Source organism: Halichoerus grypus, chromosome 7 (assembly GCF_964656455.1).
Source record: "Halichoerus grypus chromosome 7, mHalGry1.hap1.1, whole genome shotgun sequence".
Taxonomy (NCBI): Eukaryota; Metazoa; Chordata; class Mammalia; order Carnivora; family Phocidae; genus Halichoerus; species Halichoerus grypus.
The window spans coordinates 143,664,419-143,676,817 of record NC_135718.1 but is presented as its reverse complement, the minus strand read 5'-3'; the positions used below and the strand labels follow the sequence as shown (position 1 = coordinate 143,676,817).

General features: G+C 39.5%; 1 long non-coding RNA gene across 2 annotated transcripts; it reads right to left on the bottom strand.

Annotated features, from left to right (window-relative positions):
- Positions 1-322: 322 nt before the first annotated feature.
- Positions 323-7,765, bottom strand: LOC118538307 (uncharacterized). Of its 2 annotated transcripts, none has more exons than XR_004918551.2 (3): positions 7,266-7,765; positions 6,452-6,523; positions 323-654 (listed from the first exon to the last, which is right to left on the bottom strand). It is a non-coding gene; the product is annotated as an uncharacterized LOC118538307 (long non-coding RNA). The 2 variants fall into 2 exon arrangements; XR_004918550.2 differs by lacking the exon at positions 323-654 and adding an exon at positions 4,642-4,781.
- Between the last annotated feature and the right edge of the window lie 4,634 nt (positions 7,766-12,399).

The following is a 12,399-nucleotide window of genomic DNA, read 5'->3' as shown; positions in this document are numbered from 1 at the left end:
CTTCTCTTTTCAAAGAAACCACTCCTCCTTCCATCTCCCAGGAGCATTACATCAATCGGTACATTCACTTTTCCTCAGTATGACAGCTGGTTAAGTGACACGATGAGATTCCATTCTGATTAGCTATTGTATAGAAACAGCTGTTGGAATGATTTTTCATGTTGTTCAACCTTGTTTCCAGCATCAGAGGATTTAGAAATTGTTGGAGAGACTTTGACCTTTTAAGTTTATTTAATAGAAAAAGTGAATGCCATTTATGGTAAAACAAACAAACAAACAAACAAACAAAAACAACACCAAAAAACCAGCAACAACAACAATGGGGGTGGGGAGGATAATTTGCTTTTGAGGTTTATAAAATAATCTTTCTAGTCACTTTAATTCAGCGTTAAAAATGGCAAGCGTTACATGTACCTCCATGCCACGAGGCACAGAGGGCAATGTAAGCTCAGCTGTGCATGTCACCCAGGCTGGCTGGGCCTATCGACTCTCCCCGGTGCGCTCAGTTTTGCACTGGCTCTTGCTTACATTCCATCTTCTCCCCTGGCTGCATCTTCCCTTTCCTTTTGCTTTTCATGTCCCTTAGCTCCTTTTTAAACCATCAAGCCCGATCTAGAACTCTTCTGAAGGGATTTATCTTCTTCTCTGTTAGCACTGGGGAAAAAATGGAAGGAAAATAGCAATATCAAATAAAGAGGTAAAAATCTACCTTTGTGCCCGTGGTAGTCAAAAGACTCTCATACCTGGAAGTCCAGGGATGTGATTTTAGATTTCCAGAGATAAAAAACCAGAACTAACATTGGATTGAAGAATGGATGAGACATCAAAATCATGTCCTTCAGTTGTTCTGTATGTAGCCCAGGAAGAATTTTCCAGAGCCCTTGAACCCTTGATTGGAAAATACATTTAATATGGTTGAATTTTTCCAACACCAAGAAGAATAGATGACTTCTTGGCAGGGCTGCATTTCCAGAACACAGTTACCTTTCCCTCCTTTTGGGCTGAGACGTCTGTCTTTTTTTGTAAAGAAGACTGGGTCACTCAAGGGAGGAAAACATGGTGCAGGTTCTTGAAATGCTACTTCCCCAAGACTTTCCTTAGTGGTTGGAACATTGATAAAGAGCAACGGTGACTAAAGTCTTTCCTTGCACATTTAGATACCATTTACCCACAAATATTATCTTGAGAAGGTACCTCATTGACCAAAACTCCCATCATGGCACAAATTACTTGTCTAAGGGAAGAGAGAAAACTAGCAAGTATTGGATCCCATAGGGTGTGTTGTGTATACGTGTGGCTTTTGCCTAAGCCCAGTACTGTTTTGGTTCAGAGGCAAACATTCATAGTGAAATAATGTTTTCGTAGTTTTAATTATTGCATCATGAAAGGATACTTTGGGTTCAGGTCTTAGAGGCTCAAAGCCATGTATCTCCCCAGGAGAATACTTCAGCACACCCATTGACAGGAGTACTCAGCAGCAAACTTAAATTTATTCGTAGAGGATTTGGTCAATATAGCCAATTAGGTCCCTCTAATGCAGCCACATTGTTAACTGTGTAAATTAGCAACCTGACGCTGAATCTAGGAATAATACATGTGAGGAAACCCAATCTGCAATATAGCCATATATTCACTTCATGAACACAGTTGTTGAATGTCCACCATATTGATTTAACAATGGGAAAAAATGACTCATAAACTAGAAATCTAATTTTTATTTCGTCCCATAGTAAGCTCCTAGTTGTTTGGTATGGGATGCGTGGAATTCTTTTTTTTTTTTTCCCCCAGCTATTAGTTGCCTCTCAAGAAGGACAGAAAATATGGCATCTCCTTGGGTACTTGCTCACCATGCGCACATGACCAGACAGAAGAGCAAGAGCTAGGGAGGCAGAGTGAAGTGGGGGAGGAGAAGGGAGACATTGATTCATTATTCAGATCCTTGAGAGTCTCTTGGTGGTTTATTTATTGTGAGGAGCCAGAAAACAAATCCATTCTAAACTTTCTCCTTCCTGGCAGATTTTTCAAAGCTGAGGTTTCACTGCTGACTGTGCACGTCCTTTTATCATGTGTTTGGTTTTTCAATATCAAGTTATTTCACAGAGAAGAGAGAACATTTACTTTCAATTAATAAACCACCCGGCAATTATCCTTTGTTCATAAGCACGCGGATGCTTCTGTATGTGCAGATGATAGGTTACGCATGAAACAGATCTCCCCATTAGCTTTCCAAGGCTGTCCTCGCTCCTCGCTGTTTTCCAGTTTGCCTTCTTCCCTGGGACTAGTGTTATGCCTGCTTACTGGCAGGTCTGCAGAGAGACACCCGCATGGCTGTGGAGCCCTACATCATCGGCCTCCCTGCTTCTCCTTCTCCCTCTGCCCCCTGCTTGTGCTCTCTCCCTCTATCTCTCTCAAATAAATAAAATCTTAAAAAAAAAGAAAGAAAGAAAAGAAACTTTCATTGATTTTAGTGGAATGGGTGGTTATTTTGAAAACAGTTGGCCCTCTGGCTAATTCTCTTGGTTATATCAATGTTTGGAGTTTCAGGGCTGTGTAGACACAGGATGAATCGTATGCCTCTTGAGGGCAGCACTGATCTTTCTTATCTTTATATTCTCATAATTGAAAACAGGAATATAATAGGCTATGATATCCATATCCAGATACAGGTGTAAATGAAGAGATAATATAGAAAACTATATTTAAGCTGGGCTGCCATCACCCCGAGAGAGTGGGTATGCTCTTCACACTGTTCCTCTGGGTCTTTGCCAACCATTCTAAACCAACAGGCCAAGACACAACTTTCTTTCCTTCCTATATCCTGGGGAAAATGGTTAAAGAATTAACTAAAAAAAAACACATTTAAAAATTAACATTGACACTTACTGAACGCAAGGCTCAAACTCTACGAATCTCTGCCAATGTGAATAGAGTGGGTACTATATATAGCTACTTGTTTGTTAAGTTAAATATTGCCTAATCCTCCAGGTTGTTCAAAGAGCCTTCCCCCAAAATACTTTTTTGTGGGAGATAGAAATTTTCCCCGTACAAACTTGCCAACAAAATTCCCAACAACAAAAAATTTCGTGATTATTATAAAAGGTTTAGCAGGTACAGAAACATATAAATATGAAAATGAAAATCACCCATGTTCCAACCATGAATCACCACTGAAACAGTGTGTCATATGTCATTCCAGATTTATTCCACAGATACACTGAATGTCTATACATTCATCCTTTATCAGCATTGATCTCTACCTAGAATACTATGCACATGGTTTTTGAACTTCATTTTCCCCCTAAACTTTATACACTTTGCCTCATCATTTTATTGGCCTTCTAGTATTCCAGTATATGAATATATTATAGCTAATAACCTATTCACGGTCATCTGAGTGGTCTCCAATGCCACTACACTTTTAATACTTGTTTAAAACATTGGAAGTGACACTGAACAACACAAAGAGGAATACAGAAAGTTACTTTGACTGCAGCAGAGCCTTAAAGTCTATTTATGATTTGACATGATGCACATTAAAAAGATTAAAATATTATAATAACTAAAAACACTTGAAGCTCTTCTATAAAAGCTGGTTGATTAGTTGTATATAAATTGAAGATTATGGATTGGTCATTTTATCCATCACTAGACATTAAATATTTTTTAAAAAAATATAATTATAAAAATGTATAATTATAAAATATATGAATGATGTAAGGAGGTAGCAAAGGTGTTAATTGATGGGGTCCAACACGCAGTACATATTTGAAAAATCAAGCTGGAAATCTTAGACTCTGAGCCCATGTCTATATTTAGACATTCAGAAATCTGCCCTAAGAGGTTTAGGTTTATCATTGCCATTATAATTCATTGTAGGGCCTACTGATGTATTATTTTTTAATGTTTCCTATTTGGTGGTTTTCAAGTTGCAAATGTAGTTCATAAGTTTTGCAGCACATGTAATAATACTAAATGAATGTGTAAAAGGTAAAACTAGACATCTCAGGGCAATCATACATGGTTGGGAACATTGGGAACTGAACAAGGGCATCACAGCTAATGGGGTTCCTGTCGTATTGCAGACAGTGAAGGTTTTTATATGTATTACAATGATTTTCTAGCAGATGACAGTGTATTATGAAAGCATTCTAACAGATAGAAATAAAGTATCTTGAGTTCTCCAATTGACAGCATCTCTGATTATTCCTCAAACTCAGGCCCCCTTGTCCCTTATATTGCTCAATCAATGATATGGAAATCCTCTCAGTCAACTAATGTGGTTCTAAATCATTCTTTCTAACAGATGCATCATATATCTCATACAACTTATATGAAGAAGTTGAAAGGCATAAAGACATATAATAGTTATTGATTGTCAATATTTCGAACAACCACATATATGAAATCATCAGAATTTTAATTTTTGCCATAGAATTCCATTGGATCTTTCTGTAACTGATGCCTACATTCATGGCAGAAGGAGGCATTTCTGCTTCCTAAAATACTTTTCAAATCCCCAAAGAAAGATTAAATTATATTCAAGACTATTGTAGTGGTTTCATGTTCTTTGAAACTGACTCATCTATTGCTCATATATGTGATGCTTCTTTATTATAATAAATTACATCTTCATACAGGGATTTACAGCTTTCAGAACATCTTCCATAATCTTGGTATTTGATCTTTGAAATTACAACACTGTGAGGCAGGAGGTGTCAGGTTCCAAATTTTCCCGTTTTGTAAGTGGTAGCTTCGAGAGGGCAAATGTCTTGTCAAAGGTCCTGTGGTCATAAAGTTACAGAGTCAGGGTGGGCACTCAGTGAGAGGGGTTTACATGGCCCCATACTGCTTTAGAGGGTGGGATTAATCAGACCCCACCATTTTCTGACTGTCTTATTTAAATGGGGTTTTGCTTTGCTATGGGTAATAAAAAATTTATCAGTACAGCTTATAAGATCAATGTTCTTATCTTTATTAGAATGATCCCGTTGTTGCACGTCCTCCTGAATACATTTTTTACTTTCAAACTTTATGTTTCTCAGGTGCTAGAGGAACATTTTGTTTTCATTTTCCACCCCTGTGTACCATTTGCCTTCCCCACCACACACATACACATTTAAAAGGCTAACTGAGTCTCCCTATGATTTTAGCTATTGCAATGGCAATCTGGTAGAACAATAGGCTATTAATTAGCATTAATAAATAATGTACTTTGGTCCTTCAAATCTTCTGTCAAGCATCTCTTGTTCTAGTCTAGGCCAAGCTTATAGTTAAGGTGCTTTAACAACTATGAACACCCTACGGTTTATAAAAACACATCTTTCTTCATTAACATTTAAGAATAATCTCTTATTGTTGGATTGGGTGGACACAACTTTAACCACAGGATTTCAGCTTTTCTAGGGTGGGAAAAGCGGAATGGAATGTAGAAGGAAACCATTTCTTTAAGTTGTGATGAGATGGAATTCTTTCAGATCACAGTAGTCTGCTAACATCTCAACACCACAACCACCACCAAAAAGCAAAGCATTCTTCCTTTTAAATTAAATAATGAACAGTTGGATCCTTTTGTCAGGAGCTGGTAGATTAGGTAACTGCGCTTATTTACATTTTAACATTACAGGCTAAAGAATCATGAGCTGGACAGAGAGCATCCGCGGTTGACTGGGGCTGGTCTGCCAGGATTAACATATTAATTAGTTAATTCCATCCATTACGGTTTTAGTCTGTTCCTGGGCATCCTGCAGACTGTTTATTTCAGCTCTCCAAAGTTGCAGAGCAGGGCTGTTCGTTTAGCTCTCTGAATGGCTGAGGAGAACAATAAGATCTCCCACCACCGGGGGCACGTCAGTGTCTTTGTCAGGGGATAATGTAGCTATAGAAAACCCTTTTCATCCTCTGCAAGGGTCCATTATTCCTATGTATCTCTCCTCTATGCTTTGTGAAAAGGTTTGTACAGTAAATAATGACTGACTATGTACTAGTTCTTTCTTCTTTTGCCAAGCTCTTTTTAGCTTTGGCAGCAATTTTGTTTTCCCTGTCATCATCTAATGTCTATTTATTTTACATTGCTACAAAGCCAGTGAAATTCCCTTATAAATCCCAGGTCATGAAGATGAAGCAGCAACCCGATTCCTTTTATTAAATGTCTGCAGTGTCCTCTGCTTTTTCTAATTAGGTTCAAAGTGGTCAGTGGCTTGAAAGACTCCGGGCAGGAACCAAATCTGTTTGAACAATGCATTCCTCAAGGCCATTGCGTATTAGATGTTTGGATTTAATTAGAAGACAGGTATCAAAAGTCAGATCCTCTCTGGATGCATTGGGGTCCTCATCACAAGGTCCTCTTCCTCTGCGGGCAACTTGGCCAAATGGACCCCCTCCCTCTGGCGCTCCCCACCCACCCACACGTACAATAGGCATTAGGTATTCCGAGCCTGGGGCTGTTACTCACCACCACCAGGCTTGCAGGGCTGCCGTTTCCTGTGTCAGCGCTGCCGCAGCATGAAGGTGAGAACAAGAAGCTCTGAAATTGAAGGGGAAAAGATAAAAGGAAAAGTGTGGGGAAGAAAAGAGAGGCTCTTTAACTGCTCTGTCAACCCGGTTTTCTTCTCTTCAGCGGCAGGCGTGTTCTGAAGATGGATGGATGTAGGTACAGCTGGTACGGGAGACCAGCTGGGGGCTCCATCTGGGTACCATTTGGTAGCAGATAGATTTTTTTTTTCCCCAGGCCAAAGTCTCCTCCAATTGTTGTGGTTAGAGAGCGAAAGTGAGAGGCCCAGTGTGTTTTCTTCCACCTCAGATGCTCTTGTTCCAAACCACCTCCTCTCCCTCCCTGCGTTGGCTTCTTATCAAAGGGAAGGGAATTATTTAATTGTGGGGCTAAGGGGGTGAGGGAGTTAGCTGATGAGAGCTGGTGGAGCTCAGACACAAAGCGTCTCATGGAACACATTAAACATCAGATTACCCGGCCCATACTTCTCATAGTGTCTGTCGTTACCCTCCTTCCAAACTACGAGGCCATCGGTAGAGATGGGGCTCTTTTGAGGAGGGATGTCAACGTTTGTGTCTGCACAACGCTAAAGCAACTGGTTAAAATATGAAAAGTTCAAAACATTGAACAGATCTACGGATCTCTTGGTTGTGCTAAGAAACCAGTTTGAGTCATTGGTCTTTAGGTCGATGACTGCTGGCATGCGATGCCAGGACAACCACCTCAGCCAACATGGTTCTTCTAGACAAAACAGTTTTCTAAAAATATTGCATACCCGGGTACCTGGTGAAGTGTCTGTTTTTGGCTCAGGTCGTGATCCCAGGGTCCTTGGATCAAGGCCCGCATCGGGCTCCCTGCTTGGCGTGGAGTCTGCTTCTCCCTCTGCCTCTCTCCCCTGCTCCTGCTCTCGCTCTCAAATAAATAAGTAAAAACTTAAAAAAAAAAATGCATTGCATACCTGAAAAGGCTTTATTAAGTACATTTTTTGATAAAAATGCTTTAAAAATCCAATGTGCTAATATTTTAAAAATTGAACATTGGTGGTTTGTTGTTTTTTTTTTTTCCAACTAGTTGCATCAGTGTGGCATGGGCATTGATTGGATTAAATTATTGTTTTGGAGTGAATTTGCTCTATACTTTGCTGTTCTGCAACTCTCCCACCCTTAGTCAGGGGCATCTACAAAAGTCGGGCTAGAGGCTGTTTCAATGCTCTTAGAAGATATTTTTTGGGCTGACAGTTGGTGGTTTCTCTTGACCTGAAACTCCTCTTTTCAAAGAGGCAGTGCCTACGGATGCTCCTCGGCCCCAGTTCTTTATGTTGTTTGGATTTGGGACCTGAGGTGTTTCACAAGCATTCACAAGAATTAGCAAATCTGATCCAGGGAGAGATTGCGATATCTTTTCTGGCAAACCAAGCTCCTTTTTTTCTTGCCAATATGGACATTTTTCAGAGTTGGCGTGGGCCCTTCAGCTTTCCTAATGTACTCAAGGTCAATATTTCTATCCCTAAGGAGAAACCATTGCTGAGAGATATGTTCAAAGTCGATTTTGTTTTGCCTCTTAGTTTATTACCCTTTTACCTTCAAAAACCCAAGAATAATTTAAGAACATGCTGACATATATGATAAAATTATACTTGATTCTTGCCCTGAGTGTTAGAAGGAAGAATTCAGTGGGTGAGGTGGGGTGGTACTGATGGGATGAAGTGTGTGAGGGTGTAGCAGATGCATAAACAGACCATCTAGAGCAGTGCTGGTCAACAGAAATATCATGAAAGCCACCAGTGTAATTGTACATTTTTCAAAGTAGTCATTTTAAAACAAACAAACAAACAAACAAACAAAAACCCAGTAAAACAGTAAAAAACGGATACAATTTTAATAATTTATTTTATTTAATTCAATATATCCAAAACAATTTTGTTTGGACATGTAATTAAGGCAAAAATGATTAATGAGATATTTTATCTTCTTTTTTTGGTTACTAAATCTTTAAAATCTGGTGTATTTTATACTTATAGTACAACTCGACTTGAACTAGCCACATTTCAAGTACTCAGTAGCCATGAGAGGCTGATGACTACTAGACTGGACAGTGGGGATCTGAAGAAATTAAAGAGGAAGCTAGTTTTAACTGAACATTTTCTATGTCTAAGGCACTGTGGCAGCAGTTAATATACATCATGGCTAGCCTTCACAACCACCCTTTGAGGTGACTATATTTTAAATTTAGTGGAAGAGTGAGGTAGCCATATAATTTATTGTCCAAACTGGAACCCTTTTGGAGTAATAGGGCAGCTTTTATTAATTACTAAGGATAATAGATATACCCTAGGACTGTTCTGGGCAAACTGACATGGATAGTCAACCTAGATGGGGAAACAGGGTAGGATACGTTAATAAGTTAATTTGCTCAAGATTTCAAAGCTAGTAAATGGAAGCATGATCTAAGGATCTGTTTGTCTCAAAAGCCCATGCTTGAACTGCACTTCCTTCTAGAAGGAAGGTTTTCCTTCTAGAATCCTTCCTTGATAGTTTAGTTAACCATTCTAAGCTGAAAGCATTGGTTTCAAAATCTGCTGGGAGCATAGTTCTCTATCAAGCAAAAAAGTCTCAGCCTCTCTCTGTTCTTAGAAAGGTCCTTCTGAGGAAGCAGAACATACATAGAGACTGACTACAGACCCTCCATTTTTAGCAGCGGTGAGAAGCCAGTTTAGCTGTGCTTATTTGGTGGCGGGTTGGGAGATGGGGCGTTCAGGTCTCCAGCCATTTTCTCTGGAATGCTCTGGCAAACAAGCCACTTTCCCTGTTGGGGCACATATCACTGGAGTCTGTTCACAGACATATAAGAGGGCCAGGAATGAAAACACTGTGCTCTACTTTCTCCAGGTCTCTTTGGATGTCCAGGAAAATGGTGGGTTCTCTGATCCTCAATTAGTGTTTCTCCATTTGCTTGTCTATTCCCGAAACGAGCTCTTTGTCAGAAATGCATACATTGACCCCTTTCAGTGATAGCTAAAAGTAATGATGGCTGCAGAAAATCAGAATACAGCAGGAGCAAGGTTTGGGAATATTGCTGATAACGATGGCTAGCATTTATGAGTGATACAGTGATTCTTATGTGCCAGACACTACTTTAATTGCTTTATCTCTATTAACTCACTTAATCCTAACAATAAGACTATGAGATACATATAATTATCCCCTTTTTATAAGTAATGAAACTGGCTCAGAGAGTTTGGGTGACTTTTCTAAAATCACACAGCTAGTTAGTACCAGAGCTTGGTCCTGAACCTAAGTTTGACTGATTACAAAGCACTCATTTCACATTAAATCAAAATCAAACCCATCTGCATGACCAAGGGCATTCCTTGGAAATAACCTGTATTATACATTTGCCGTGTTGTCTATTAAATCTCTGTTGTCCTGAGATCTCCTCAAAATATATTATTAGCACATTGAATGAGACAGGTGACTGGTTTGTATTTCCTGTAATGGCAAAAGTTCCTTGGTGGACGTTTGTGGAAATATTTTGTATATTGATATGCACCTTTCTGTCCTGCAGGTTAAGTAGAATCAAGCTAGCTGCCCAGTATGGCTGGAAATCTAAAATAGGATAAACGATGGACTCCTTTTCTTTCTCTGTCCACTTCTTAGTCATGGCCGTACTTGAAAATTTTAAGAGGTTGAGAAGCAGTGCCATTTTTTCTCGTTTGCATTCTTCTAGTCAAAAGGTGGATCACCTAAGTTGCCTGAATATAGATATTTACCATGAAACTCAATAAGCTGTTACCAAGTGGAATAAAAAAAAATAAATATTGGGCCATATATATATATATATATATATATATATATTTTTTTTTTTTTTTTCCCCCTCCTGAATTGGCTCTCATGAGGCAGGGGAATGCTCTAGTGAAGCTGAACACCAGAGTGACATCTCTTTTCCTGTTCTGGAATAGTACATTACTGGACCCTCTGAAGTGCAAAGGAGAAATTCGAGCAGAATTTTATAAACTGGAGTTATTGTTTATATTGGACATATTTCAGAACTGCCTGTGACTTTAATATGAGTGGTTTGGTATCAAGTTTTATATTCTAATTGGCATTAAAAAAATTATTCTTTCCCTGAAGGCTGCAACAGCCAAGATGTTATCTGTTCTTTGGGTTAATTACTGAAAATGAGCATAAGACACACAATGGCAGACACTGACCACATGCACAGATTGTCCCCAGATAGAAGAAGGTTGGGTCTTCATTAGACTGTAAAAGTAGATTGGATCCATTGACAAGCAGCATCTAGCAGGGGGTTTCCAAGTCCCCCCATGGAAAAGAAATGAAATAATTCTTTTTTTTTTTTTTTAAAGATTTTATTTATTTATTTGACAGAGAGAGACAGTGAGAGAGGGAACACAAGCAGGGGGAGTGGTGGAGGGAGAAGCAGGCTTCCCACCCAGCAGGGAGCCTGATGCGGGGCTCGATCCCAGGACCCCGGGCTCATGACCTGAGCCCAAGGCAGACACTTAACGACTGAGCCACCCAGGCGCCCCAAGAAATGAAATAATTCTTCCCCGTGTTTGATCTTTGTAGCAATCCGAGGGCTCGGGAAAAAATAAAATAAAAATTGCATTTATAGGCCTGGAAAAGTAGGGGAGGATTATCCTCTTCATAAAACTAACTTCTAAATGTGAAATTGTCTTTCTTTCAGACTAATATTTTACTTTATTTTTGATTGTTATACATTATTCTTTTTTATTTCTTTCTTTTTTAAGTCACGGTTGAGAAAGTAGTTTGTCAAGCTGCTCGACACTGGAGCTTAAATGGACTTATTTACTGAAAAATACTCAAAGCAAAAATTCGAAAGTGCTTCACATTGCATTCATCTGAGCCCCCCCAAGATCACTGTCTGTGTAAGTCAAGTAACCACTTCTGTCGGCAGACTCGACTATTTGCATCTTTCAGTGCCAAATTTGTTTGCTTACTCAGATTTTTGGTTGAATCACATTTTTTTTTCCTTTTTCTTTTTGGGTAATCCCAACTTGTAACATGGTTGGGAAAATTTAGTCAGACCTGAAAAAAAGGCCATGGATGGTGGTGGGGGGGCCCAGAAGAAGGTGGCCAGGTTTTTAAGCCTTTCTCAGTGGAATTTCTAGAGACCTCAGCAGCAAACATCTTTCACAATATGAATATGTGGGTGTGTGATCATTGATAAAGGAGAATCGTTTGAGCAATGCAGATTACTTTTAGAGTCAGCTAGGGTCCTGATGGGCTCTTGGAAACATGGCAACTCTTTCCAGACACTACAGCAGTGATGGTTAATACTTTTTCCCCCTGTTTTTCTGGTAGCTTTTCAAGTCGTATCTTTCTGAGGCCTTGTAGCCTAAACTGGAACTCTGAACCGGGAAAGCTGGTGATTCCTTTTATTAGTAGTAGTAACAACATTAATACGTAAATGAGAAAACGATCACTAACATTTAGGACTTTATGGTTTACAAAACGTTTTCTCATCCGTTATCTCATCTGTGATAATGACAGTCGGGTCACAATACTGCTGCTCCAGAGGGAGCTTCCAATGCACTCCTTCTAGATTAAAGTGGGGAGGTTTCCCCCAGCCCCTGGATATGCTATAAAGTGAATATCCAAGGACATTCACCTGGCCACCCGGGAGAACACAGAGGGAAGAGGAAGGAATCAAAGGGAGAGCAATAGATTTGATGCCATTATGTGAAGGAGCTTTGTTTCTCCCCCATATATTTTTAACTGAACCCTTGGGACTTGGGGAGGTGGTTGGATGATCACATGCTCTTTGAATGCTGTATTGTATTTGAAACATAAAGCTGTTCCATAAAAGTTCGTATTGTGAAATGTCAAGGTTTTGGCTTGTATCGTATTTGTCAAATGAGGTTCTGTAAG